Source organism: Scyliorhinus canicula, chromosome 11 (assembly GCF_902713615.1).
Source record: "Scyliorhinus canicula chromosome 11, sScyCan1.1, whole genome shotgun sequence".
In the NCBI taxonomy this organism is placed as follows: domain Eukaryota; kingdom Metazoa; phylum Chordata; class Chondrichthyes; order Carcharhiniformes; family Scyliorhinidae; genus Scyliorhinus; species Scyliorhinus canicula.
The window spans coordinates 148,926,769-148,954,362 of NC_052156.1; the positions used below are offsets into that span (position 1 = coordinate 148,926,769).

Consider the following 27,594-nt stretch of genomic DNA (forward strand, 5'->3'; position numbering starts at 1 on the left):
CAGAGACTGCCCATTACAGAGACCACGCATTACAGAGACCCACCCCCCCCCCCCCCATTACAGAGACCACCCATTACAGAGACCCCCATTACAGAGACCACCCATTACAGGGAGACACCCATTTCAGAGACCTCCCATTACAGAAACCACCCATTATAGTGAGACCCCCCATTACAGGGACCCCCCATGGCAGAGACCCCCATTACAGAGAACCCCCCCTTTACGGTGGCCCCCCATTTCAGAGACTCCCCATTTACAGATACCCCCATTACAGAGACCCCCATTACAGAGACCACGCATGACAGAGACCACCCATTATAGGGAGACTCCCATTACAGGGACCCCCATTACAGAGACCACGCATTACGGAGACAACCCATTACAGAGACCCCCCATTACAGAGACCACCCATTACAGGAACCCCCCATTACAGAGAACCCCCCATTACAGTGACCCCCCCTTTACAGAGACTCACCATTTACAGAGACTCACCATTTACAGATACCCCCATTACAGAGACCCCCCATTTCAGAGACCACTCATTACAGGGAGACCCTCCCATTACAGAGACTGCCCATTACAGAGACCACGCATTACAGAGACCCCCCCCCCCATTACAGAGACCACCCATTACAGAGACCCCCATTACAGAGACCACCCATTACAGGGAGACACCCATTTCAGAGACCCCCCATTACAGAAACCACCCATTATAGTGAGACCCCCCATTACAGGGACCCCCATGGCAGAGACCCCCATTACAGAGTACCCCCCCTTTACGGTGGCCTCCCATTTCAGAGACTCCCCATTTACAGATACCCCCATTACAGAGACCCCCATTACAGAGACCACGCATGACAGAGACCCCCCCCATTACAGAGACCACCCATTACGGGGAGACCCCCCCATTACAGGGACCCCTCATTACAGAGACCCACCATTACAGAGACCACTCATTAGAGGGAAACCCCCCCCATTACAGAGACTGCCCATTACAGAGACCACGCATTACAGAGACCCCCATTACAGATACCCCCATTACAGAGACCCCCCATTACAGAGACCACTCATTACAGGGAGACCCCCCATTACAGAGACTGCTCATTACAGAGACCACGTATTACAGAGACCACCCATTCCAGAGACTGCCCATTACAGAGACCACGCATTACAGAGATCCCCCCCTTACAGAGACCACCCATTACAGGGAGACCCCCATTTCAGAGACCCCCATTACAGAGACCACCCATTATAGGGAGACCCCCATTACAGGGACCCCCATTACAGAGAACCCACCATTACAGTGACCCCCCATTACAGAGACCACCCATTACAGAGACTCCCCATTTACAGATACCCCCATTACAGAGACCCCCCATTACAGAGACCACCCATTATAGGGAGACCCCCCGTTACAGGGACCCCTCATTACAGAGACCACACATTACAGAGACCACCCATTACAGAGATCCCTATTACAGAGACCACCCATTACAGAGATCCCCATTACAGAGACCCCCCATTACAGAGACCACACATTACAGAGACCCCATACAGAGACCCCCATTACAGAGACTCCCCATTTACAGATACCCCCATTACAGAGACCCCCCATTACAGAGACCACGCATTACAGAGACCCTCCATTACAGAGACCCACATTACAGAGACCACCCATTATAGACACCCCCCATTACAGAGACCACCCATTACAGAGACCACCCATTACAGAGACCACCCATTATAGAGACCCCCCATTACAGGGAGACCCCCCAGTACAGAGAACCCCCCTATTACAGTGACCCCCCCATTACCGAGACCACCCATTACAGCGAGACCCCCCATTACAGAGACCCCCATTACAGAGACCACGCATTACAGAGACCCCCATTATAGAGACCCCCATTACAGAGAACCCCCCATTACAGTGCCCCCATTACAGAGGCTCCCCATTTACAGATACCCCCATTACAGAGACCACGCATTACTTAGGCTCTCCATTATAGACCCCCATTACAGAGACCACCCATTAAAGACACCCCCCCATTACAGAGACCACCCATTACAGAGACCACCCATTATAGAGACCCCCCCATTACAGGGAGACCCCCCATTACAGAGAACCCCCCCATTACAGTGACCCCCCATTACCGAGACCCCCTTTACAGAGAGACCCCCCATTACAGAGAACCCCCCATTACAGTGACCCCCCATTACAGAGATCACCCATTATAGAGACCCCCCCCCATTACAGAGACCTGCCCCCCCCCCCCATTACCGAGATCCCTGGCAGGAAGCTATAGAGCAGATCAGACGGAGGTAGTGAAAAAACAAACAACCCATTACAGAGACCCCCCATTACAGAGACCACCCATGACAGAGACCACCCATTACAGGGAGACCCCCATTACAGAGACCACCCATTACAGGAACCCCCCATTATAGAGAACCCCCATTACAGTGACCCCCCCTTTACAGAGACCACCCATTACAGAGACCCCCCATTTCAGAGGCCACTCATTACAGGGAGACCTTCCCATTACAGAGACTGCCCATTACAGAGACCACGCATTACAGAGACCCACCCCCCCCCCCCCATTACAGAGACCACCCATTACAGAGACCCCCATTACAGAGACCACCCATTACAGGGAGACACCCATTTCAGAGACCTCCCATTACAGAAACCACCCATTATAGTGAGACCCCCCATTACAGGGACCCCCCATGGCAGAGACCCCCATTACAGAGAACCCCCCCTTTACGGTGGCCCCCCATTTCAGAGACTCCCCATTTACAGATACCCCCATTACAGAGACCCCCATTACAGAGACCACGCATGACAGAGACCCCCCCCCATTACAGAGACCACCCATTACGGGGAGACCCCCCCATTACAGGGACCCCTCATTACAGAGACCCACCATTACAGAGACCACTCATTAGAGGGAAACCCCCCCCCCATTACAGAGACCCCCCATTACAGAGACCACTCATTACAGGGAGACCCCCCATTACAGAGACTGCTCATTACAGAGACCACGTATTACAGAGACCACCCATTCCAGAGACTGCCCATTACAGAGACCACGCATTACAGAGACCCCCCCTTTCAGAGACCACCCATTACAGAGAGACCCCCATTTCAGAGACCCCCATTACAGAGACCACCCATTATAGGGAGACCCCCCATTACAGGGACCCCCATTACAGAGACCACGCATTACAGAGACCACCCATTACAGAGACCACCCATTACAGAGACCACCCATTACAGAGAGACCCCCCATTACAGAGACCCCCATTACAGGGACCCCCATTACAGAGAACCCGCCATTACAGTGACCCCCCCATTACAGAGACCACCCATTACAGAGACTCCCCATTTACAGATACCCCCATTACAGAGACCCCCCATTACAGAGACCACCCATTATAGAGAGACCCCCCATTACAGGGACCCCTCATTACAGAGACCACACATTACAGAGACCACCCATTACAGAGATCCCCATTACAGAGACCCCCCATTACAGAGACCACACATTACAGAGACCCCATTACAGAGACCCCCATTACAGAGACTCCCCATTTACAGATACCCCCATTATAGAGACCCCCCATTACAGAGACCATGCATTACAGAGACCCTCCATTACAGAGACCCACATTACAGAGACCACCCATTATAGACACCCCCCATTACAGAGACCGCCCATTACAGAGACCACCCATTATAGAGACCCCCCATTACAGGGAGACCCCCCAGTACAGAGAACCCCCCCATTACAGTGACCCCCCCATTACCGAGACCACCCATTACAGCGAGACCCCCATTACAGAGACCCCCATTACAGAGACCACGCATTACAGAGACCCCCATTACAGAGACTCCCATTACAGAGAACCCCCCATTACAGTGCCCCATTACAGAGACCACGCATTACTTAGGCACTCCATTATAGACCCCCATTACAGAGACCACCCATTAAAGACACCCCCCCCATCCCATTACAGAGACCACCCATTACAGAGACCACCCATTATAGAGACCCCCCCCATTACAGGGAGACCCCCATTACAGAGAACCCCCCCATTACAGTGACCCCCCATTACCGAGACCCCCATTACAGGGAGACCCCCATTACAGAGAACCCCCCATTACAGTGACCCCCCATTACAGAGATCACCCATTATAGAGACCCCCCCCCATTACAGAGACCTGCCCCCCCCCCCTCCCATTACCGAGATCCCTGTTTGGAAGCTATAGAGCAGATCAGACGGAGGGAGTGAAAAAACAAACTTTTAAAGAAACACCAGTGGCCCCTGCACTTGCTGGCTCAGGCAGAGGAATGCAGCAGCTGTAATTTCATAGAAATTAAAAAATACATCTCTAGGGTTTAAACACCTTGTGATCTTTGATCTGCAAGGCTTTCATTCACATCAATGGGAAATTGCTTGTAGTAGTCTGTGATTAACAACTTGCACATGGCCAGCTGTGTGGATTGTTAAATTTCATTTCCCCCATTCTTGAATGGATCTCAAGTACCCTGCTGTGTAACTAACTGCAATGTTTAGAATCATCTAGCTATGACTGACAGCACTTGGACCACATCAAAAGCAGTTAAGTGCTCTCACTTCCTCCTTTTCTCTGTAGAGAGCAGTTAACTGCCTTTGATATGGTCCAAGAGCTGCCAATCATAGCTAGATATTTCTAAACAGGGTGGTTAGTTACACAGTAGGGTACTTAAGATCCATTCAAGCGTGAAGGGAGATTAAACTAAACAATCCAGACAGCAGACTGTGCGCAAGCTGTCAATCACAACCCAGTTCAAAGCATTTCCTATTACCTGTCTCCCCGGGCTCAGGGTTAGGTGTACCTGTCTCCCTGGGCTCAGTATCAGGTGTACCTGTCTCCCTCGGTTCAGGGCCAGGTGTACCTGTCTCCCTGGACTCAGTATCAGGTGTACCTGTCTCCCTGGGCTCAGGGCCAGGAGTCCCTGTCTCTCTGGGCTCAGGGCCAGGTGTACCTGTCTCCCCGGGCTCAGGGTCAGGTGTACCTGTCTCCCTGGGCTCAGTATCAGGTGTACCTGTCTCCCTGGGCTCAGGGCCAGGAGTCCCTGTCTCTCTGGGCTCAGGGTCAGGTGTACCTGTCTCCCTGGGCTCAGGGTCAGGTGTACCTGTCTCTTTGGGCTCAGGGCCAGGTGCACCTGTCTCCCTGGGCTCAGGGCCAGGTGTACCTATCTCTCTGGGCTCAGGGCCAGGTGTACCTGTCTCCCCGGGCTCAGGGCCAGGTGTACCTGTCTCTCTGGGCTCAGGGTCAGGTGTACCTGTCTCCCTGGGCTCAGGGCCAGGTATACCTGTCTCCCCGGGCACAGGGTCAGGTGTACCTGTCTCCCTGGGCTCAGGGTCAGGTGTACCTGTCACCCCGGGCTCAGGGCCAGGTGTACCTGTCTCTCTGGGCTCAGGGCCAGGTGTACCTGTCTCCCCGGGCTCAGGGCCAGGTGTACCTGTCTCTCTGGGCTCAGGGTCAGGTGTACCTGTCTCCCCGGGCTCAGGGTCAGGTGTACCTGTCTCCCCGGCTCAGGGCCAGGTGTACCTGTCTCCCTGGGCTCAGGGCCAGGTGTACCTGTCTCTCTGGGCTCAGGGCTAGGTGTACCTGTCTCCCCTGGCTCAGGGTCAGGTGTACCTGCAAGAAGTATTACGGGTAAGGCAGATGAACTTAGAGCTTGGATTAGTACTTGGAACTATGATGTTGTTGCCATTACAGAGACCTGGTTGAGGGAAGGACAGGATTGGCAGCTAAACGTTCCAGGATTTAGCTGTTTCAGGCAGGATCGAGGGGGATGTAAAAGTGGTGGCGGAGTTGCGCTACTGGTTAGGGAGAATATCACAGCTGTACTATGGGAGGACACCTCAGAGGGCAGTGAGGCTATATGGGTAGTGATCAGGAATAAGAAGGGTGCAGTCACAATGTTGGGGGTTTACTACAGGCCTCCCAACAGCCAGTGGGAGATAGAGGAGCAGATAGGCAGACAGATTTTGGAAAAGAGTAAAAACAACAGGGTTGTTGTGATGGGAGACTTCAACTTCCCCAATATTGACTGGGACTCACTTAGTGCTCGGGGCTTGGATGGGGCAGAGTTTGTAAGGAGCATCCAGGAGGGCTTCTTAAGACAATATGTAGATAGTCCAAATAGGGAAGGGGCTGTACTGGACCTGGTATTGGGGAATGAGCCCGGCCATGTGGTAGAAGTTTCAGTAGGGGAGCATTTCGGGAACAATAACCACAATTCAGTAAGTTTTAAAGTGCTGGTGGACAAGGATAAGAGGGGTCCTCGGGTGAACGTGCTAAATTGGGGGAAGGCTAATTATAACAATATTAGGCGGGAACTGAAGAACCTAGATTGGGGGCGGATGTTTGAGGGTAAATCAATATCTGACACGTGGGAGGCTTTCAAATGTCAGTTGAAAGGAATTCAGGACCTGCATGTTCCTGTGAGGAAGAAGGATAAATATGGCAAATTTCAGGAACCTTGGATAACGAGAGCTATTGTGGGCCTCGTCAAAAAGAAAAAGGAAGCATTTGTCAGGGCTAGAAGGCTGGGAACAGACAAAACCTGTGTGGAATATAAGGAAAGTAGGAAGGAACTTAAGCAAGGAGTCAGGAGGGCTAGAAGGGGTCACGAAAAGTCATTGGCAAATAGGGTTCAGGAAAATCCCAAGGCTATTTACACGTACATAAAGATCAAGAGGGTAGCCAGGGAAAGGGTTGGCCCACTGAAGAATAGGCAAGGGAATCTGTGTGTGGAGCCAGAGGAAATGGGCAAGCTACTAAATGAATACTTTGCAACAGTATTCACCAAAGAGAAGGAATTGGTGGATGTTGTGTCTGGAGAAGGATGTGTAGATAGCGTGGGTCACATTGAGATCCAAAAAGACGAGGTGTTGGGCGTCTTCAAAAATATTAAGGTAGATAAGCCCCCAGGGCCTGATGGGATCTACCCCAGAATACTAAAGGAGGCTAGAGAGGAAATTGCTGAGGCCTTGACAAAAATCTTTGGATCCTCACTGTCTTCAGGTGATGTCCTGGAGGACTGGAAAATAGCCAATGTTGTTCCTTTTTTTAAGAAGGGTAGCAAGGATAATCCAGGGAACTACAGGCCGGTGAGCCTTACATCAGTGGTAGGGAAATTACTGGAAAGAATTCTTCGAGACAGGATCTACTCCCATTTAGAAGCAAATGGACATATTAGTGAGAGACAGCACGGTTTTGTGAAGGGGAGGTCGTGTCTCACTAACCTGATAGAGTTTTTCGAAGAGGTCACAAAGATGATTGATGCAGGTAGGACGGTGGATGTTGTCTATATGGACTTCAGTAAGGCCTGTGACAAGGTCCCTCATGGTAGACTGGTACAAAAGGTGAAGTCACACGGGATCAGGGGTGAGCTGGCAAGGTGGATACAAAACTGGCTAGGTCATAAAAGGCAAAGAATAGCAATGGAAGGGTGCTCTTCTAATTGGAGGGCTGTGACTAGTGGTGTTCCGCAGGGATCACTGCTGGGACCTTTGCTGTTCGTAGTATAATATATAAATGATTTGGAGGAAACTGTAACTGGTCTGATTAGTAAGTTTGCAGACGACACAAAGGTTGGTGGAATTGCGGATAGCGATGAAGACTGTCAGAGGATACAGCAGGATTTAGATCATTTGGAGACTTGGGCGGAGAGATGGCAGATGGAGCTTAATCCGGACAAATGTGAGGTAATGCATTTTGGAAGGTCTAATGCAGGTAGGGAATATACAATGAATGGTAGAGCCCTAAAGAGTATTGAAAGTCAGAGAAATCTAGGTGAACAGGTCCACAGGTCACTGAAAGGGGCAACACAGGTGGAGAAGGTAGTCAAGAAGGCATACGGCATGCTTGCCTTCAATGGCCCAGGCATTGAGTATAAGAATTGGCAAGTCATGTTGTGGCCGTATAGAACCTTAGTTAGGCCACACTTGGCGTATAGTGTTCAATTCTGGTCGCCACACTGCCAGAAGGATGTGGAGGCTTTAAGAGGGTGCAGAAGAGATTTACCAGGATGTTGCCTGGTATGGAGGGCATTAGCTATGAGGAGCAGTTGAATAAACTCGGTTTGTTCTCACTGGAACGATGGAGGTTGAGGGGCGACCTGATATGAGGGGCACAGACAGAGTGGGTCATCAAAGGCTTTCCCCAGGGTAGAGGGGTCAATTACTAGGGGGCATAGGTTTAAGGTGCGAGGGGCAAGGTTTAGAGGAAATGTACGAGGCAAGTTTTTTACACAGAGGGTAGTGGGTGCCTGGAACTTGCTGCCGGAGGAGATGGTGGAAGCAGGGACGATAGTGACATTTAAGGGGCATCTTGACAAATACATGAATAGGATGGGAATAGAGGGATACGGACCCAGGAAGTGTAGAAGAGTGTAGTTTAGTCGGGCAGCATGGTCGGCACGGGCTTGAAGGGCCTGTTCCTGTGCTGTACTTTTCTTTATTCTTTGTTCTTTGTTCAACTCCAGCTCCTCAGAGACCGTGTTAGGGAACTGGAGCTGGAGCAGGATGAACTTCGGATCATCCGGGAGGCAGAGGGGGTAATAGACAAGAGTTACAGGGAGGTAGCCAAACCCAAGGTACAGGACAAGAGTAGCTGGGTTACAATCAGGGGAAAGAAAACGAATGGGCAGACAGTGCAGGGATCCCTCGTGGCCGTTCCCCTTCAAAACAAGTGTACCGTTTTGGATGCCGTTGGGGGGATGACCTACCGGGGGAAGGCCCTCGCGGCCAGGTCTCTGGCACTGAGTCTGGCTCTGGGGCTCAGAAGGGAAGAGGGGAGAATAGAAAAGCAATAGTGATAGGAGACTCAATGGTTCGGGGAATAGATAGGAGATTCTGTGGTCATGAGCGAGACTCCCGGAAGGTATGTTGCCTCCCGGGTGCCAGGGCCAGGGATGTCTCGGATCGTGTCTTTAGGATCCTTAAGGGGGAGGGGGAGCAGCCAGAAGTTGTGGTGCACATTGGTACCAACGACGTAGATAGGAAAAGGGGTGTGGATGTAATAAACGAGTTTAGGGAGTTAGGCTGAAAGTTAAAAGCCAGGAAAGACAGAGTTGTCATCTCTGGTTTGTTGCCGGTGCCACGTGATAGCGAGGCTAGGAATAGGGAGAGAGTGCAGTTGAACACGTGGCTGCAGGAATGGTGTAGGAGGGAGGGCTTCAGGTATTTGGATAATTGGAGCGCATTCTGGGGAAGGTGGGACCTGTACAAGCAGGACGGGTTGCATCCGAACCAGAGGGGCACTAATATCCTTGGAGGGAGGTTTTCTAGTACTCTTTGAGAGGGTTTAAACTAATTTGGCAGGGGAATGGGAACCGGACTTGTAGTCCAGCAACTAAGTTAGCCGATCTTCAGGACATCAAAGTGTGTAGTGAGGCAGTGGGGAAGGTAACACGGACAAAGGAGAGTACTTGCAGGCAAGGAGATGGGTTGAAGTGTGTATACTTCAATGCAAGAAGCATCAGGAATAAGGTGGGTGAACTTAAGGCATGGATCGGTACTTGGGACTATGATGTGGTGGCCATCACGGAAACTTGGATAGAAGACGGGCAGAAATGGTTGTTGGAGGTTCCTGGTTATAGATGTTTCAATAGGATTAGGGAGGGTGGTATAAGAGGTGGGGGGGTTTGCATTATTAATTAGAGATAGTATAACAGCTGCAGAAAGACAGTTCGAGGAGGATCTGCCTACTGAGGTAGCGTGGGTTGAAGTCAGAAATAGGAAAGGAGCAGTCACCTTGTTGGGAGCTTTCTATAGGCCCCCCAATAGCAGCAGAGATGTGGAGGAACAGATTGGGAAACAGATTTCGGAAAGGTGCAGAAGTCACAGGATAGTAGTCATGGTGACTTCAACTTCCCAAATATTGAGAGGAAACTCTTTAGATCAAATAGTTTGGATGCGGTGGTGTTTGTGCAGTGTGTCCAGGAAGCTTTTCTAACACAGTATGTAGATTGTCCGACCAGAGGGTGGCCACATTGGATTTGGTACTTGGTAATGAACCAGGGCAAGTGATAGATTTGTTAGTGGGGGAGCATTTTGGAGATAGTGACCACAATTTTGTGACTTTCACTTTAGTAATGGAGAGGGATAGGTTTGTGCAACAGGGCAAGGTTTACAATTGGAGGAAGGGTAAATACGATGCTGTCAGACAAGAACTGAAGTGCATAAGTTGGGAACATAGGCTGTCAGGGAAGGACACAATTGAAATTTGGAACTTGTTCAAGGAACAGATACTACGTGTCCTTGATATGTATGTCCCTGTCAGGCAAGGAAGAGATGGTCGAGTGTGGGAACCATGGTTGACAAGAGAGGTTGAATGTCTTGTTAAGAAGGATACTTATATAAGGCTAAGGAAACAAGGTTCAGACAGGGCGCTTGAGGGATACAAGATAGCCAGGAGGGAACTGAAGAAAGGGATTAGGAGAGCTAAGAGAGGGCATGAAAAATCTTTGGCGGGTAGAATCAAGGAAAACCCCAAGGCCTTTTACACACACGTGAGAAATATGAGAATGACTAGAGCGAGGGTAGGTCCGATCAAGGACAGTAGCGGGAGATTGTGTATTCAGTCAAAAGAGATAGGAGAGGTCTTGAACGAGTACTTTTCTTCAGTATTTACGAATGAGAGGGGCCATATTGTTGGAGAGGACAGTGTGAAACAGACTGGTAAGCTCGAGGAGATACTTGATAGGAAGGAAGATGTGTTGGGCATTTTGAAAAACTTGAGGATAGACAAGTCTCCCGGGCCTGACGGGATATATCCAAGGATTCTATGGGAAGCAAGAGATGAAATTGCAGAGCCATTGGCAATGATCTTTTCATCCTCACTGTCAACAGGGGTGGTACCAGGGGATTGGAGAGTGGCGAATGTCATGCCCCTGTTCAAAAAAGGGAATAGGGATAACCCTGAGAATTACAGGCCAGTTAGTCTTTGGTGGCAAGAAAAGTAATGGAAAGGGTACAGAGGGATAGGATTTCTGAGCATCTGGAAAGACACTGCTTGATTAGGGATAGTCAGCACGGATTTTTGAGGGGTAGGTCTTGCCTCACAAGTCTTATTGAATTCTTTGAGACATATGGATGAAGGTAAAGCAGTGGATGTGGTGTACATGGATTTTAGTAAGGCATTTGATAAGGTTCACCATGGTAGGCTTATGCAGAAAGTATGGAGGCATGGGATAGTGGGAAATTTGACCAATTGGATAACGAGCTGGCTAACCAATAGAAGTCAGAGAGTGATGGTGGATGGCAAATATTCAGCCTGGAGCCCAGTTACCAGTGGCGTACTGCAGGGATCAGTTCTGGCTCCTCTGCTGTTTGTGATTTTCATTAATGACTTGGATGAGGGGGTTGAAGGGTGGGTCAGTAAATTTGAAGACGATACGAAGATTGGTGGAGCTGCGGATAGTAAGGAGGGCTGTTGTCGGCTGCAAAGAGACATAGATAAGATGCAGAGCTGGGCTGAGAAGTGGCAGATGGAGTTTAACTCTGAAAAGTGTGAGGTTGTCCATTTTGGAAGGACAAATATGAATGCGGAATACAGGGTGAACGGTAGGGTTCTTGGCAATGTGGTGCAGCAGAGAGATCTTGGGGTCTATGTTCATAGATCTTTAAAAGTTGCCATTCAAGTGGATAAAGCTGTGAAGAAGGCTGATGGTGTTCTAGCGTTCATTAGCAGAGGGATTGAATTTAAGAGTCGTGAGGTGATGATGCAGCTGTACAAAACCTTGGTAAGGCCACATTTGGAATACTGTGTGCAGTTCTGTTCACCTCATTTTAGGAAGGATGTGGAAGCTTTGGAAAAGGTGCAAAGGAGATTTACCAGGATGTTGCCTGGAATGTAGAGTAGGTCTTACGAGGAAAGGTTGAGGGTGCTCGGCCTTTTCTCATTAGAACGGGGAAGGATGAGGGGCGACTTGATAGAGGTTTATAAGATGATCAGGGGAATAGATAGAGTAGACCAGTGTTCTTCAAAGTTGGGGACGTGACCCGTGGGTGGGTCGCGGGCGGGTGTTGGGAGGGTCGCGGAGCCATTGTCCGCGGCGCTCCCGATCGCGCAAATCCCTGCGCAGCAGCCAGCTTTTCATAACACCGGCTGCAAGTCACCGCGAACATGTTTTAAAAAAAAATTTGGCCGCATTGCGTATGTGCGCACGATGATCGGCACGCATGCGCATTCCGCGAACATGTAAAAAAAATTTGGCCGCATTGCGCATGCACGTCGATAATCGGGCACGCATGCGTGGTGCGGCAGCTAATTTTTTTTAACAGTTGCAGCTATTTGTTTCACAAGTTCTGTAGTGGGTTTTATTCTTTTATTCATTCATTTTAATCATTTGATATTTTTTTCCATATATTTTATTCATTTTATTTGTTTTACAAGTTCGGGGGGGGGGGGTAATTTGATAAAACTGTACAGGAAAAAAAATGCCGAACTTTGGACAGATGGAGACTCCATACTTTCCGACACTGGAAGGCTTCAGCTTCATCCAACAGGTTCCATTGGAGGAGCGTGTACGAGGGCCAAAGGGACCCAAAACCATTTCCTCCATTTTTGGCAGCAGCAAATAAGGTAAGAGAAAATGGTGGGTCGCGCAGATTGCCCGGCGTGGGTCACGAAGGTCGGCCGGCGTGGGTCACGAAGGTCGGCCGGCGTGGGTCACGAAGGTCGGCTGGGTTGGGTCCCGAAGATTGGCTGATTGGTAAAAATGGGTCCCGGAAAATAAGTTTCAAGAACACTGGAGTAGACAGTCAGAGACTATTTCCCCGGGTAGAACAAACCATTACAAGGGGACATAAATTTAAGGTGAATGATGGAAGATATAGGGGGAGATGTCAGAGGTAGGTTCTTTACCCAGAGGGTAGTGAAGGTATGGAATGCACTGCCTGTGGAAGTAGTTGAGTTGGAAACATTAGGGACCTTCAAGCAGCTATTGGATAGGTACATGGATTACGGTAGAATGATGGGATGTAGATTAATTTGTTCTTAACTTTGGACAAAAGTTCGGCACACCATCGTGGGCCGAAGGGCCTGTTCTGTGCTGTATTTTTCTATGTTCTCTGTTCTACCTGTCTCTCTGAGCTAAAGGGTAGATGTACCTGTCTCTCTGGGCTCAGGTCCAGGTGCACATGTCCCTCTGGTCTCAAATTCAGGTGTACCTGTCTCTCTGGGCGCAGGGTCAGATTTACCTGTCTCCCTGGGCTCAGGGTCAGGTGTACCTGTCTCTTCGGGCTCAGGGGGGGGCAGGTGTACCTGTCTCCTCGGACTCAGGGCCAGGTGTACCTGTCTCCCTGGGCTCAGGGTCAGGTGTACCTGTCTCTTCGGGCTCAGGGGGGGCAGGTGTACCTGTCTCCTCGGACTCAGGGTCAGGTGTACCTGTCTCTTAGGGCTCAGGGGGGGCAGGTGTACCTGTCTCCCCGGGCTCAGGGCCAGGTGTACCTGTCTCCCTGGGCTCAGGGTCAGGTGCACCTGTCTCCCTGGGCTCAGGGCCAGGTGTACCTGTCTATCTGCGCTCAGGGCCAGGTGTACCTGTCTCCCTGGGCTCAGGGTCAGGTGTCCCTGTCTCCCTGGGCTCAGGGCCAGGTGTACCTGTCTCTCTGGGCTCAGGGCCAGGTGTACCTGTCTCTCTGCGCTCAGGGCCAGGTGTACCTGTCTCCCTGGGCTCAGGGTCATGTGTCCCTGTCTCCCTGGGCTCAGGGCCAGGTGTACCTGTCTCTCCGGGCTCAGGGTCAGGTGTACCTGTCTCTCTGGGCTCAGGGTCAGGTGTACCTGTCTCCCTGGGCTCAGGTCAGGTGTACCTGTCTCCCTGGGCTCAGGGCCAGGTGTACCTGTCTCTCTGGGCTCAGGGCCAGGTGTACCTGTCTCTTTGGGCTCAGGGCCAGGTGTACCTGTCACCTCAGGATCAGGGCCAGGTGCACCTGTCCCTCTGGTCTCAATTTCAGGTGTACCTGTCTCCCTGGGCTCAGGGCCAGGTGTACCTGTCTCCTCGGGATCAGGGCCAGGTGTACCTGTCTCCCCGGCTCAGGGTCAGGTGTACCTGTCTCTCTGGGCTCAGGGCCAGGTGTACCTGTTCCTCTGGGCTCAGGGTCAGATGTACCTGTCTCCCCGGGCTCAGGGTCAGGTGTACCTGTCTCTCTGGGCTCAGGGCCAGGTGTACTTGTCTCTCTGGGCTCAGGGTCAGGTGTACCTGTCTCCCTGGGCTCAGGGTCAGGTGTACCTGTCTCCCTGGGTTCAGGGCCAGGTGTACCTGTCTCCCTGGGCTCAGTATCAGGTGTACCTGTCTCCCTGGGCTCAGGGTCAGGTGTACCTGTCTCCCCGGGCTCAGGGTCAGGTGTACCTGTCTCCCTGGGCTCAGGGCCAGGTGTACCTGTCTCCTCGGGCTCAGGGCCAGGTGTACCTGTCTCCCTGGGCTCAGGGCCAGGTGTACCTGTCTCTTTGGGCTCAGGGCCAGGTGTACCTGTTTCCCTGGGCTCAGGGTCAGGTGTACCTGTCTCCCTGGGCTCAGGATCATGTGTACCTGTCTCCCTGGGCTCAGGACCAGGTATACCTGTCTCCCTGGGCTCATGGTCAGATTTACTTGTCTCCCTGGGCTCAGAGTCAGATTTACCTGTCTCCCTGGGCTCAGGGCCAGGTGTACCTGTTTCCCTGGGCTCAGGGCCAGGTGTACCTGTCTCCCCGGACTCAGGGCCAGGTGTACCTGTCTCCCCGGGCTCAGGGTCAGGTGTACCTGTCTCCCTGGGCTCAGGATCATGTGTACCTGTCTCCCTGGGCTCAGGGCCAGGTGTACCTGTCTGCCCGGGCTCAGGGCCAGGTGTACCTGTCTCTCTGGGCTCAGGGTCAGGTGTACCTGTCTCACCGGGCTCAGGGTCAGGTGTACCTGTCTCTCTGGGTTCAGGGCCAGGTGTAGCTGTCTCCCCGGGCTCAGGGGTAGGTGTACCTGTCTCTCCGGGCTCAAGGTCAGGTGTTCCTGTCTCCCTGGGCTCAGAGTCAGATTTACCTGTCTCCCTGGGCTCAGGGCCAGGTGTACCTGTCTCCCTGGGCTCAGGGCCAGGTGTACCTGTCTCCTTGGGCTCAGGGCCAGGTGTACCTGTCTCCTTGGGCTCAGGGCCAGGTGTACCTGTCTCCGTGGGCTCAGGGTCAGGTGTACCTGTCTCCCCGGGCTCAGGGCCAGGTGTACCTGTCTCCCTGGGCTCAGGGCCAGGTGCACATGTCTCCCTGGGCTCAGTATCAGGTGTACCTGTCTCCATGGGCTCAGGGTCAGGTGTACCTGTCTCTCTGGGCTCAGCGCCAGGTGTACCTGTCTCCCTGGGCTCAGGGTTAGGTGTACCTGTCTCCGTGGGCTCAGGGTCAGGTGTACCTGTCTCTCTGGGCTCAGGGCCAGGTGTACCTGTCTCCCTGGGCTCAGGGTTAGGTGTACCTGTCTCACCGGGCTCAGGGCCTGGTGTACCTGTCTCTCTGGGCTCAGGGTCAGGTGTACCTGTCTCCCTGGGCTCAGGGCCAGGTGTACCTGTTTCCCTGGGCTCAGGGCCAAGTGTACCTGTCTCCCTGGGCTCAGGGCCAGGTGTACCTGTCTCTTTGGGCTCAGGGCCAGGTGTACCTGTCTCTCTGGGCTCAGGGCCAGGTGTACCTGTCTGCCCGGGCTCAGGGTCAGGTGTACCTGTCACCCTGGCTCAGAGTCAGATTTACCTGTCTCCCTGGGCTCAGGGCCAGGTGTACCTGTCTCCCTGGGCTCAGGGTTAGGTGTGCCTGTCTCCCTGGGCTCAGGGCTAGGTGTGCCTGTCTCCCTGGGCTCAGGGTCAGGTGTACCTGTCTCCCTGGGCTCAGGGTCAGGTGTACCTGTCTCCCTGGGCTCAGGGCCAGGTGTACCTGTCTCCCTGGGCTCAGAGTCAGATTTACCTGTCTCCCTGGGCTCAGGGCCAGGTGTACCTGTCTCCCTGGGCTCAGGGTCAGATTTACCTGTCTCCCTGGGCTCAGGGCCAGGTGTACCTGTCTCCGTGGGCTCAGGGTCAGGTGTACCTGTCTCCCTGGGCTCAGGGCCAGGTGTACCTGTCTCCGTGGGCTCAGGGCCAGGTGTACCTGTCTCTTTGGGCTCAGGGTCAGGGCCAGGTGTACCTGTCTCCCCGGGCTCAGGGCCAGGTGTCCCTGTCTCCGTGGGCTCAGGGCCAGGTGTACCTGTCTCCCTGGGCTCAGGGCCAGGTGTACCTGTCTCTTTAGGCTCAGGGCCAGGTGTACCTGTTTCCTTGGGCTCAGGGCCAGGTGTACCTGTCTCCCCGGGCTCAGGGCCAGGTGTACCTGTCTCTCTGGGCTCAGGGTCAGGTGTACCTGTCTCCCTGGGCTCAGGGCCAGGTGTACCTGTCTCCCCGGGCTCAGGGTCAGTTGTACCTGTTTCCCTGGGCTCAGGGTCAGGTGTACCTGTCTCCCCGGGCTCAGGGTCAGGTGTACCTGTCTCCCCGGGCTCAGGGTCAGGTGTACCTGTCTCCCCGGGCTCAGGGTTAGGTTTATTGTCTCCCTGGGCTCAGGGTCAGGTGTACCTGTCTCTCTGGGCTCAGGGTCAGGTGTACCTCTCTCCCCGGGCTCAGGGCCAGGTGTACCTGTCTCTCTGTGCTCAGGGCCAGGTGTACCTGTCTCCGTGGGCTCAGGGCCAGGTGTACCTGTCTCTCTGGGCTCAGGGCCAGGTGTACCTGTCTCCCCGGGCTCAGGGCCAGGTGTACCTGTCTCCCCGGGCTCAGGGTCAGTTGTACCTGTCTCCCCGGGCTCAGGGCCAGGTGTACCTGTCTCCCCGGGCTCAGGGCCAGGTGTACCTGTCTCCGTGGGCTCAGGGCCAGGTGTACCTGTCTCCCCGGGCTCAGGGTCAGGTGTACCTGTCTCCCTGGGCTCAGGGCCAGGTCTACCTATCTCCCCGGGCTCAGGGCCAGGTGTACCTGTCTCCCTGGTCTCAGTGCCAGGTGTACCTGTCTCCCTGGGCTCAGGGCCAGGTGTACCTGTCTCCCTGGGCTCAGGGCCAGGTGTACCTGTCTCCCCGGGCTCAGGATCAGGTGTACCTGTCTCCCCGGGCTCAGGGCCAGGTGTACCTGTCTCCCTGGGCTCAGGATCAGGTGTACCTGTCTCCCCGGGCTCAGGATCAGGTGTACCTGTCTCCCCGGGCTCAGGGCCAGGTGTAGTTGTCTCCCTGGGCTCAGGGTCAGGTGTACCTGTCTCCCCGGGCTCAGGGTCAGGTGTACCTGTCTCCCTGGGCTCAGGGTCAGGTGTACCTGTCTCCCTGGACTCAGGGTCATGTGCACCTGACTATTGGGACTCAGGGTCAGATTTACCTGTCTCTCTGGGCTGCATACCCGCTGTTGCTTTGTTTCCCTCAGCCTGGCAGCCCTCCGTATGCTCACCAATGCCGGTCTTTGCTGCTCCTCCAACCAGGTACTATTTCTCTCCTTCATTTGCTGCTGATAGTTCACTAGCCTGTCTATCAGAATCAAAAGCAAAAGAGAAAAGAGAATAGGCTGAGCAGCCCCTAGTAGAATCTTCCATTGAAACTCACTTCTTAGAGCAGGATTTTGAAAACTGGTGCCAGGGGTCACATGGATGAGATGTGACCAAGACTCCTTCGACAGCACCTTCCAAATCATGACCTCTACTATCTGGAAGGAAAGGGAAGTGGACGTATGGGAAGACCACCTGGAAGTGACTGACTGAGAAATATATCGCCATTCCTTCACTGTTGCTGGGCCAAAATCCCGGAACTTCCTTCCAAACAGCACTGTGGGTGTCGCCACACCACATGCACAACAATGGTTCAAGAAGGCAGTTCACCACCGCCTTAGAACATAGAACATAGAACAGTACAGCACAGAACAGGCCCTTCGGCCCTCGATGTTGTGCCGAGCAATGATCACCCTACTTAAACCCACGTAACCCGTATACCCGTAACCCAACAATCCCCCCATTAACCTTTCATTACGGGCAATTTAGCATGGCCAATCCACCTAACCCGCACATCTTTGGACTGTGGGAGAAAACCGGAGCACCCGGAGGAAACCCACGCACACACGGGGAGGACGTGCAGACTCCACACAGACAGTGACCCAGCCGGGAATCGAACCTGGGACCACTGGAGCTGTGAAGCATTGATGCTAACCACCATGCTACCGTGAGGCCTTCTGAAGCAAAATTAGGGATGGGCAATAAATGCTGGCCAGGCCAGCGACTCCCTCATCCCATGAATGAATACAACAAAACTCCACCCTCCTGTCTTCGTTAATCCCTGTGGCCAGCAGAAAATCTATCAACCTCAGATTTAAAAGTATTAATTGAGTTTGGAGGTACTGTTTTTTGCAGGATAGAGTTCCACACTCTATCATCCTTTGAGTGAAGAAGTGTTTCCTAACCTCTCCTGATTGGCCTGGCTCCGATTTGAAGGTTATAATCCCCTCGACCCTTCACCAGAAGCAGAGTTTCCCTCCTCCTCATCAAACCCTTTCAAAATTCTAAAAGCCTCAATAAAATCACACTCAAACTTCTGTAGTCTAGGAGACATAACCGAAGATTGTGAAACATCTCCTCTAACCCTTGAAAACATTCCTGGTCAATCTACTATGCAGAAGGGGATTCAGTCTCAGAATAATGGGTCTTGTATTTAAGGCACGGGTGAGGAGGAATTTCTTCACTCAGAAGGTTGTTAGTCTTTCAAATTTACTCCTGCCGAGAGTGGTGGACCCTGAGTGTTTCAACACATGCAAGGCTGAGTGAGACAGATTTTTGACCTGCAATGGTGTCAAAGGTTATTTGAGGGGCGGGGAACTGGGTAGGTGGAATAAGCACAAATTCGTGATCCAACCTAATCCTGCTCCTATCAATTGTGTTGTTGTATCTTTTATCAGTGCGGTCGGTGCCCAGAGCTGTACACAGTATTCCAGATACTAAAGCTCTGTATAGCCACAACAAAACATCCTCTCCTTTTATACCGTTAGAAAGGCTCACATTCCATGCATCGTTTTGATTCCATTTTGTATCTGACTGCTACACATTACTGATCTGTGTGAAGGCACATGTAAATCTGTTTTGACTGCCACTGCTCTTCGATTTTTATCGTACAAAATACTCAGATCCACCCATTTTTGGTTCAAAATGGATGTTGAAATCCTGTATTGGAATCCCTCCAGCACACTTTTCCCCAGTCACTGAATCCAGCAATATTATCTGTAATTTTAGACTCATGTTCACACTTTTTACAATGCCAAGAAATAATGGGTGACTAGCAAACTTGGATAGATGACCTCCTCACACATTGGCCAGGATTTTTCAACCCTTCCTGCTAATGGGATCTTCTGATGACACCAGAGGTGAACCGCCCACTCCCGCCCCTTCCGCCGCGGGTTCCCTGGCGACGTGGCCAGGGTACGACGCAAATGCCCATTGACTTTGGCGGACCTGGAAGACCCTGCCAGCGGCCAATGGCGAGCCGTCTCCACTGTCAGAAAACCCTCCATAGGGAGGCTTGAAAGTCACGACCATTATCTTTGGGGCCACCTGGGGCGGCACAGTGGCACAGTGGTTAGCACTGCTGCCTCACAGCACCAGGGTCCAAGGTTCAATTCCAGCCATGGGTCACTGTCTGTGTTGAGTTTGCACCTCCTCCCCATGTCTGTTTCCCCCGGGTGCTCCGGTTTCCTCCCACAGTCCAAAGATGTGCAGGTTTGATGGATTGGCCACGCTAAATTGCCCCTTAGTGTCTAGGGAGGTACAGGTTAGGTGGGGTTGCAGGGATGCGATGGAGGAATGGGCCTCGGACTTCAGAGAGTTGGTGCAGGTTCGATGAGCTGCACTGTAGGGATATTGTGATACTATGATTAATTTGTGTTTCATAAATGTTGTGAATATTGAGGGTCAGCACACACCCTTGTGAGACACTTTGCTTCTCTCCAATTCAAGTACAAGTAACTCTTCTCTTCTCTTTCCTTCACCACCTAATCAATCTGCTCACCAGGTCAATAATTGCTCTTAAATTGCAAGAACTTTAACTTTAGCTATCGTCCCTTACATGGATTGAATACTTTCTGGAAGATCATTTCTTCCATAGACATCCCCCTGTCTTCTACTTCAGTTAATTCTTCAAAAGATAGGATTGTTGAGGCACTATCCATCCTTTGTAAATCCACGTTAGTTCTCTCTAATCAGTTCAAATTTCTTGAAGTAATCAGTCACAGTGTCATTAAATATAGATACCAATAATATTTCCACAAAAAACACTAGTCTAACATGTCTATAATTTCCTGATTTCCTTCCTTTTTATCTTCCTTCGGTAATGGAGTTGCATTTTCAATTTTCCAATCGAGATGCCTTTGATGGGTCATTGCTAAAACCTGCCAATTTCCTCACATACTTCCTCGGAACCCCTGCTGTGAAAACCATCAGGTCTTGGTGATCTATTGGCCGTCGGTGCCATTATGTTTTCTCGTGCTATTTTCTCGCTTACATTAATGTTATTGAGTTCCAGTCCTTGATTCATGATTAATTACCCTGGATATCAGGTAGGTTATCCTCTTTATCTGCCGTATGGTAATTCAACATGTTAGCCATTTGCTTATTTTCAATTGTGGTGTTGCCGCATCTAGTTTCGAAAGATCCATTACCTATTTTTATGTTTATAATTACAAAATCTGTTTGTGTTAATCTTGGTTAATCCTTGTAAGTCTTTTTACAGCTTTTACTCTCCTTTTTTTAAAAACTTCCTCTGCTGCTCTTTACATTTTTCTCAATCCCCTGGTTCTAGACTATTCCTTGCACTTCTCTATGCTCTGTATTTTAGTTTTATATTATCTATCACCTCTTTGATCACCCATGGCTGTTTTATTTGATAGTTACAGCTCTTGCTCCGTAGGGGGACATACAGGTCGTATATTAAGTTAAATTCCTTTTTGAACACATCCCGCCTGTAGCTTTACCCAATAACAGTTCTGACCACGGCGTTGTCTTCAGGCTCTATCTCATCCCATTAAAGTTAACCTGATCAAAATCTAGAACTTTAGGAACTGTGCTAAATTTCTCCTTTTCAAACCCAACGTTGAATTTGATCGTATTCTGATCACTGTTACATAAATGTTTCCTTATTGTTGGTTTACGTAAATCTGACTCTTTTCTAGATCCAGTATGTCCTGCCCTACAGTTGGTTCTCGAATATATTGCTCCAGAACATGATCTTGAGTGCACCCAAGAAATTGTCTACATTTCTGAGATGGAGTACTCTGCACTTGCCAATCTAAATGAAAATTTCAATTACACATTTAAACAACTCTGCTTTTGCTACAAATCTCTCTAATTTCTGAATTTGTATGTTCTGCCACTTCACTTCTGCTATTGGGAGACATGTAGACAACTCCCATTAGAGATTTAAATCCTCTCTTATTTTTCAATTTTAACCATGGAGTTTCCATTGATTGTATTTCCTTACCTATATAATTCCTAAAGACATTGAATTTAACTCCCAATCACAACCAGTTACAGTCATGTCTCAGTAATGTTCACTATTGTTTCTCACTGAGCCTATGCTACAATTTATTTGTTTAAAGTACTTTTTACCAGCCTATTTATTCTTGGGATTTGGTGTTGGATTATGGGTGCTGGGCTATGGTTGTGTTGCATTGGGTATGGTGTTGGGAGTTAATAATAATAATCGCTTATTGTCACGAGTAGGCTTCAATTAAGTTACTGTGAAAAGCTCCTAGTCGCCACATTCCGGCGCCTGTTCGGGGAAGCTGGTACGGGAATTGAACCCACGCTGCTTGTTCTGCATTACAAGCTAGCTGTTTAGCCCACTGTGCTAAACCAGCTCCCCCTGGTTCGAATGTTCTTCTGCACTGTAGGGATTATATAATTCTATATTATCTTAGCTGGTGTATGCAAGAATGATTCCAGGTTTCAGTCTCTAGGTCGAGCTTAATTTAAAACCATTTCTTGTACAGCACCTCCCATCACTGTTGCCATTTCAACGCAACCCAAATGCACTGTAAAAGCATCTTCACCACATGAACTGCAGTCGTTCATGAAGAATGGCCACCACTTTCTCAATGCGCAATTCAGGATTGGCAATAAATTCTGGCTTTGCCAGCGATGCCCTATATCATGAGAATGAATTAATCTAAATTCTGGACTGGGTCTTATATCTGGGACACAATGGAAAAAAATGACAGCTGAGTTTTAAGAAAGAGAAAAGATGGAGGGATTATGCGGAGATGTCACATTACAGGGGTGATCCTTTAACGATGGGTGGGGCTTTTGGATTTAATTGTCTTCTGCTGCCCCCAAAAGGCTCTACCTTTTTCCGAGTGGCTGATCCTAGTTTTGTGTCAAAATCCCTTTCAGCCTCTTGTGCATTTGGCTGGCACAGCTGGCAGCTGTGAGTCATCATATCCTGGGTATAAGCCCCAAATCAGTCACTGAGCATATAACATGAAGCTGCCAGTCCAGTGCAGCATTTGAGGGGATGCTGCACTGTTGGAGGTGCTGTCCCAGACGGTACATTAAATCAAGGCCCCCATCAGATTGATGTTAAACATTCCAATATTTGAAACAGGAAGGTTTTCCAAGTGTCCTGGGCAATATCCTCTCCCCACGAGCCCAAAACATTAATTGGTTACTAATCTCATTGCTTTTTGCAGGAACATGTGTGCAAAACGGATTCCTCGGCTGCAAACATACGTCATTGCATCTCAAAGTAATTCACTCTGTGTGAATTGCTCCGAGACATTTTGATGAAGTGATAAGGTTGCTGGGTAAATCCAAGTGCTTTCAGTCATTCCCTTCATTATTTTAAATACTGGGCTAATCCCCCCCTCAATTGTTCTTCCTTACCCACCACCTCTGCCCCTCTGTCTCACTGAGAACGCAAGAGAAGCATTCCTGAGACATTTCTGCCGTTTGCAAATATACACAGAGGTGAATTTCAATGCTCTTTTTTAAGGCAAGAAACAATGAGCAAGTGTTTTGAAGGTTAAGAAAGCGGCTTTTGATCCTGTGAGGCCTGTTGTCGCATGATGCAGAGCCACACAGACCAGAAGGTTCAACTCCTGAATGGAGAGAAATTGGGATGTTACAAGTGGTTGTCAGCTCTGCTAAATTATGACGAAGGCAGACAGTCAGCCGTCCTGTATCCAATTTGTGTGAACATCGCCCAAAGGCAAGGTTGGACAGATCTGTGATGACCCCTGTGGTAGAACAGCCCGTCGTCCCTCAGTGACTAAGCGCACAACATAAAAATGGGGCATTTGGGGGCAAAATTAATCTTAGAGAAGGAAAATTTGGCCAGAGTTCCTGCACTACCTGGTCATCCCCTGTTCCCTTTTCGAAAGTGTGCGCATGTTGCCAATGGGTGAGGATTGGGGAAAGTGAAGCTACAATTGCACTCCCCCCCCCTCCCCCCCTCTATTGTTGAGGCTCTCAATTTAGTTTACATAGAGCAGCTTCGGTGAGAGGGCAAGAGATGCCCATAGAACCACACTCCATCAAGGAGTTTGCATTTTTGCAAGGGGAAAGTGGTGACAATTGGGGGAGTTTTATTCTTAGTACCTTCTTTGATTTTCAGGCGCACTTGTCATTCAAACTGAGCACTGTGCTCCTATGTTGTTGGCAGGTATTTGGGTTTGAGTTTTCAGTGTTGGGTTGGGGCTGTTGGGAATTTGCTGTGGACATGATAGTTGGTGTATGAGAAATGGGTATTGGATGCTAGGGTAAATCTGCTGGGTGCTGGGGTGTGTCAGCTAGGGTATGTCAGCTGGGATATGGGTGCTGAGAGCTGGGATATGTCTGCTGGGATATGGGTGCTAAGTGCTGGTGTATGCCTGCTGGGATATAAGTGCTGGGATATGTCTGCTGGGATATGGGTGCTGAGTGATGGGGAACGTCTGCTGGGATATGGGTGCTGGTGCATGTTTACTGGGATATGGATGCTAAGTGCTGCTGAATATCTGCTGGGATATGGGTGCTGAGTGCTGGTCTATGTCTGCTGGGATATAAGTGCTGGGATATGTCTTCTGGGATATGAGTGTTGAGCCATGTCTGCTAGGATATGTGTGCTGAGTGGTGGGGCATGTCTGCTGGGATATGTGTGCTGAGTGCTGGGATATGTCTGCTGGGATATGAGCACTGGTGCTGGGGCATGTCTGCTGGGATATGGGTGCATGGATATGAATGCTGGGGTATGTCTGCTGGCATATATGTGCTGAGTGCTGGGGTATGTCTGCTGGGATATGGGTATGTCTGCTGGGATATGGGTGCAGTGGTATGTCTGCTGGGGTATGTCTGCTAGGATATGTGCTGATGCTGAGGCATGTCTGCTGGGATATGTGTGTTGAGTGCTGGGGTATACCCGCTGAGATATGAGCACTGGTGCTGAGGCATGTCTGCTGGGATATAGGTGCTGGGATATGAATGCTGCCTTCCACAATTCTGCTGAGATATGTGTGCTGAGTGCTGGGGCATGTCTGCTGGGATATGGGTGCTGCTGCTGGGATATTGGTTCTGGGATATAGGCCCATGTTAAGCCTTGGGGAATGTTACTGCCATGTCCACTCCTGTCTCCGCTTGGGGTCAATGCGCATTCAGGGGTCACAATCATGAGGGCAGGGGCCAGGAACAAGAATCACCTCTCTCAACTCAATGGCAAATATCTTCAGCAACTTTTCCCGCTGTCCAGCCTGTACCCGGGACTTTGGTGGTCTGCTGGGCTTCGTTCTGCATTTATCCACTGGGCCAACACAGATTCAGGTTTAGAAATGGATCCCTTTGGGTCCCAGTGTACAAGAGCAGATCTTCCTGCTCCGGAGGCCCGACTTGTCCAGACTCACCTGCATTGGAGGGGGAGCCAATTGACTGATCCCTGAACAGTTGACAGACTGCAGTGTGCTGTCACAAAATACAGTCCTCAAATCAGACGCAACTGAGAAGGAGATTGGCGGCGCAAACATCGGCGTAACGGAGGGCAGCGTGAGTGAGTGACGGGATGACTTGTTCTTGAATGGAGAGAGTGTGTATTTGAATATCATTGTGTAACCACACACACAATTTTACGATTAAGGGAGACAGATTAGTCTGTGAGACCGTCTCCTGGCTTCAATAACAGTCTGTCCACTGGCTGAATTCACCCCCAACACCCTGCCCATGTCCTGCCCATATCCTGCCCATGTTCTGCCCACTGACCACTCTGATTCGGGGTCTGCCCCAGCCTCTGCAGCTTTGGGTCGGAGGGGTGGGGGGGAGGGGGTTGGGCCCTGCCTTCCACAATTCTATTCCAAAGCAACAATTGTGAAGGGTTTATTTTTTTAAATCTTCGCTCACCAAAAAATTCAGCTCTGCTTCTTTTAAAAAAAATAAAGTCGTGATCTTCACCTTTGAACGACGTTACTGGATCTGCCAGCAACATTGGTTCAAATGGAGAAAAACATTTCAAATTATCGGTTCATGTAATTTGTCACGATGCAACAAGAAAAAAACCTGACAGTAATGTACAGTTTGCGCAGACATCCGAGGGTAATCGGACCAAATCCATCATTTTGATTCACTGACCAGCATTGCCAACCCCTTCTTCTGCACGTTATACAAATTTTAAACACAACTAAGCATCATATATTTACACAAAGTTAGAAAAAATACATTTATCCCCTGAATTGGGAATAATTTAACACCAGTGCTGACTAATAAGGCTATGGCGTATATATAGAAATCAAAACATTCAAGCATTTGTGTGAATTGGGTACAAAGTATAAACAACCCCAATTGTTTATTTATCTCATCCACAATCCATTCGCTAGCTCCGAAATGTTCGTCCAAACAAATCTTGGCTTGTCAACAGAAATCTTTCTGAAAGATTTAGACACGGGGTGCAATGACAGTTCGAGGCGAGGCTGTGAAGGGGACATTTTCTAAGGCTGTGATGTGGTTTTGTAAATTTTATTGATGTTTATTTTTCTCCCTCTCAATTGCTCCCCCCCCCCCCCTCCCCCTCCCCACCCCTAGCACCATCGTGAATAAATGTTGGATGCTGCTGACTGTGGTGATAACGCGAGGTAGGACTGGCTGTGATAGGCAAGATGAAATTGTACATTGCATTTTATTGCTTCTTGGCGTCACTTTCAGAGCACCAGACCAATTGCGAAGAATCCCCCCAAACATCCATTCACACAGTGAGACACACACACACAGACACAAACAGACAGACAGACCCAGACAAATCCTATCACCCAGGCAAACAGGGCCGTTAAAAAAAAACTCTGTCCACTTACCAGATGCTGAAACGAAATTCGTGCATTTTTAAAAAAAAAGTATGCAAATGGCAAGAATGAGGAATTTTCTCAGTCAGACTATTTATGAAGTAAGCCTCGACCCAGCTTTCCCCGTTGCGTTCCGCATACCTGCGAAATAACCCTGCCTATTATAAAGTTGGGACGTTTGGCTTAGAGATAACAAGAGTACATAGGGGACCGGTTCTGTCGGAGCTGTGATGAGATCCTTCTAACTAAAAAAAATGGTATCCAACACAGTTGTAAAATAGCCCAACATTCACCTGGAAGCGCCTTATAAATCAGAAACATTCCTTTCAGTAAGATGTTTATTCGGATTTTTAAAAAAACCTTACTATTAGGTTGCAAATGCAAAGACCCACCTCTCATCCGGCTGCACTTCACAGTCCGTCTCTGCTTCAGAATGCACTGCAACAGAAACTCTGAAATCTCCAGGCTGGAAATTGACCTGCATTGACGTCATTGCGTCATTAGGTTTCCCCTAGAAACGCGCGGGTTTATAAATAGCAACACATTAAATCAGTTCAAAGCAAAGGAGACTATTTGTATCGCTGCCTTTCTCCAGCTATTGGGGCATTTTGTTTGATGGTTGCAGGCTGCAGAGATGAACAAGTATTTCAGCCACCAAGGACAGTCAGGCTGTCTATTTATAGAAACTATTACAGGGCAGAACATTTTAACAAATAAAAAACTCTTATAACGAGATATATATGTCTATATATATAGAAATACAGGGAAAGATCTATATATTTTTTTCTATATATTTCACAAGTGCCCCATAATTGAAGACAGGAACAGCGCCACTGGGTTAAAAATAGAAACTGCTTAACGCCCGCTGTCAAGGAGCTCCTTGCAGTAAAAGGGAGAGAAATAGATAGTGATACAAGGAGATGGAGAGAGATGAAGGGAGGGTGCTGCAGTTAGATGGAGGGAAAGCGAGCGAAATGCAGAGGGTGATAGATAGAGACAAAGGGAGAAATTATATAGAAAGGGAGGGAGATGCAGAGATTCAACGTGGGAGAGTGCTACAGAAAGGGAGCTACAGGGAGATGGAGAAATACTGAGAGTCCTATAGAAAGAGAGAACCACATAGTGCAATTCAGACAGAACGAGAGAGAGAGAGGTAGAGTGACACAGTGAGAGGGAAGAGGGAAAACGGTGTTGCGAGAGGACAAGCGACACAGAAAAAGAGAGACACATAGAGATGCAGTGATACAATGATATACAGAGAGGGAG

The 27,594-nt window shown here is 50.0% G+C and overlaps 1 long non-coding RNA gene across 1 annotated transcript in view; it reads right to left on the reverse strand.

The window, feature by feature from the left end:
- The window catches only part of LOC119973491, a 91,194-nt gene extending 64,408 nt beyond the window's left edge, over nt 1-26,786 (reverse strand). The window contains exon 1 of the long non-coding RNA XR_005462327.1: nt 26,721-26,786. This is a non-coding gene — a long non-coding RNA (uncharacterized LOC119973491). The remainder of the gene's footprint in view (nt 1-26,720) is intronic.
- Between the last annotated feature and the right edge of the window lie 808 nt (nt 26,787-27,594).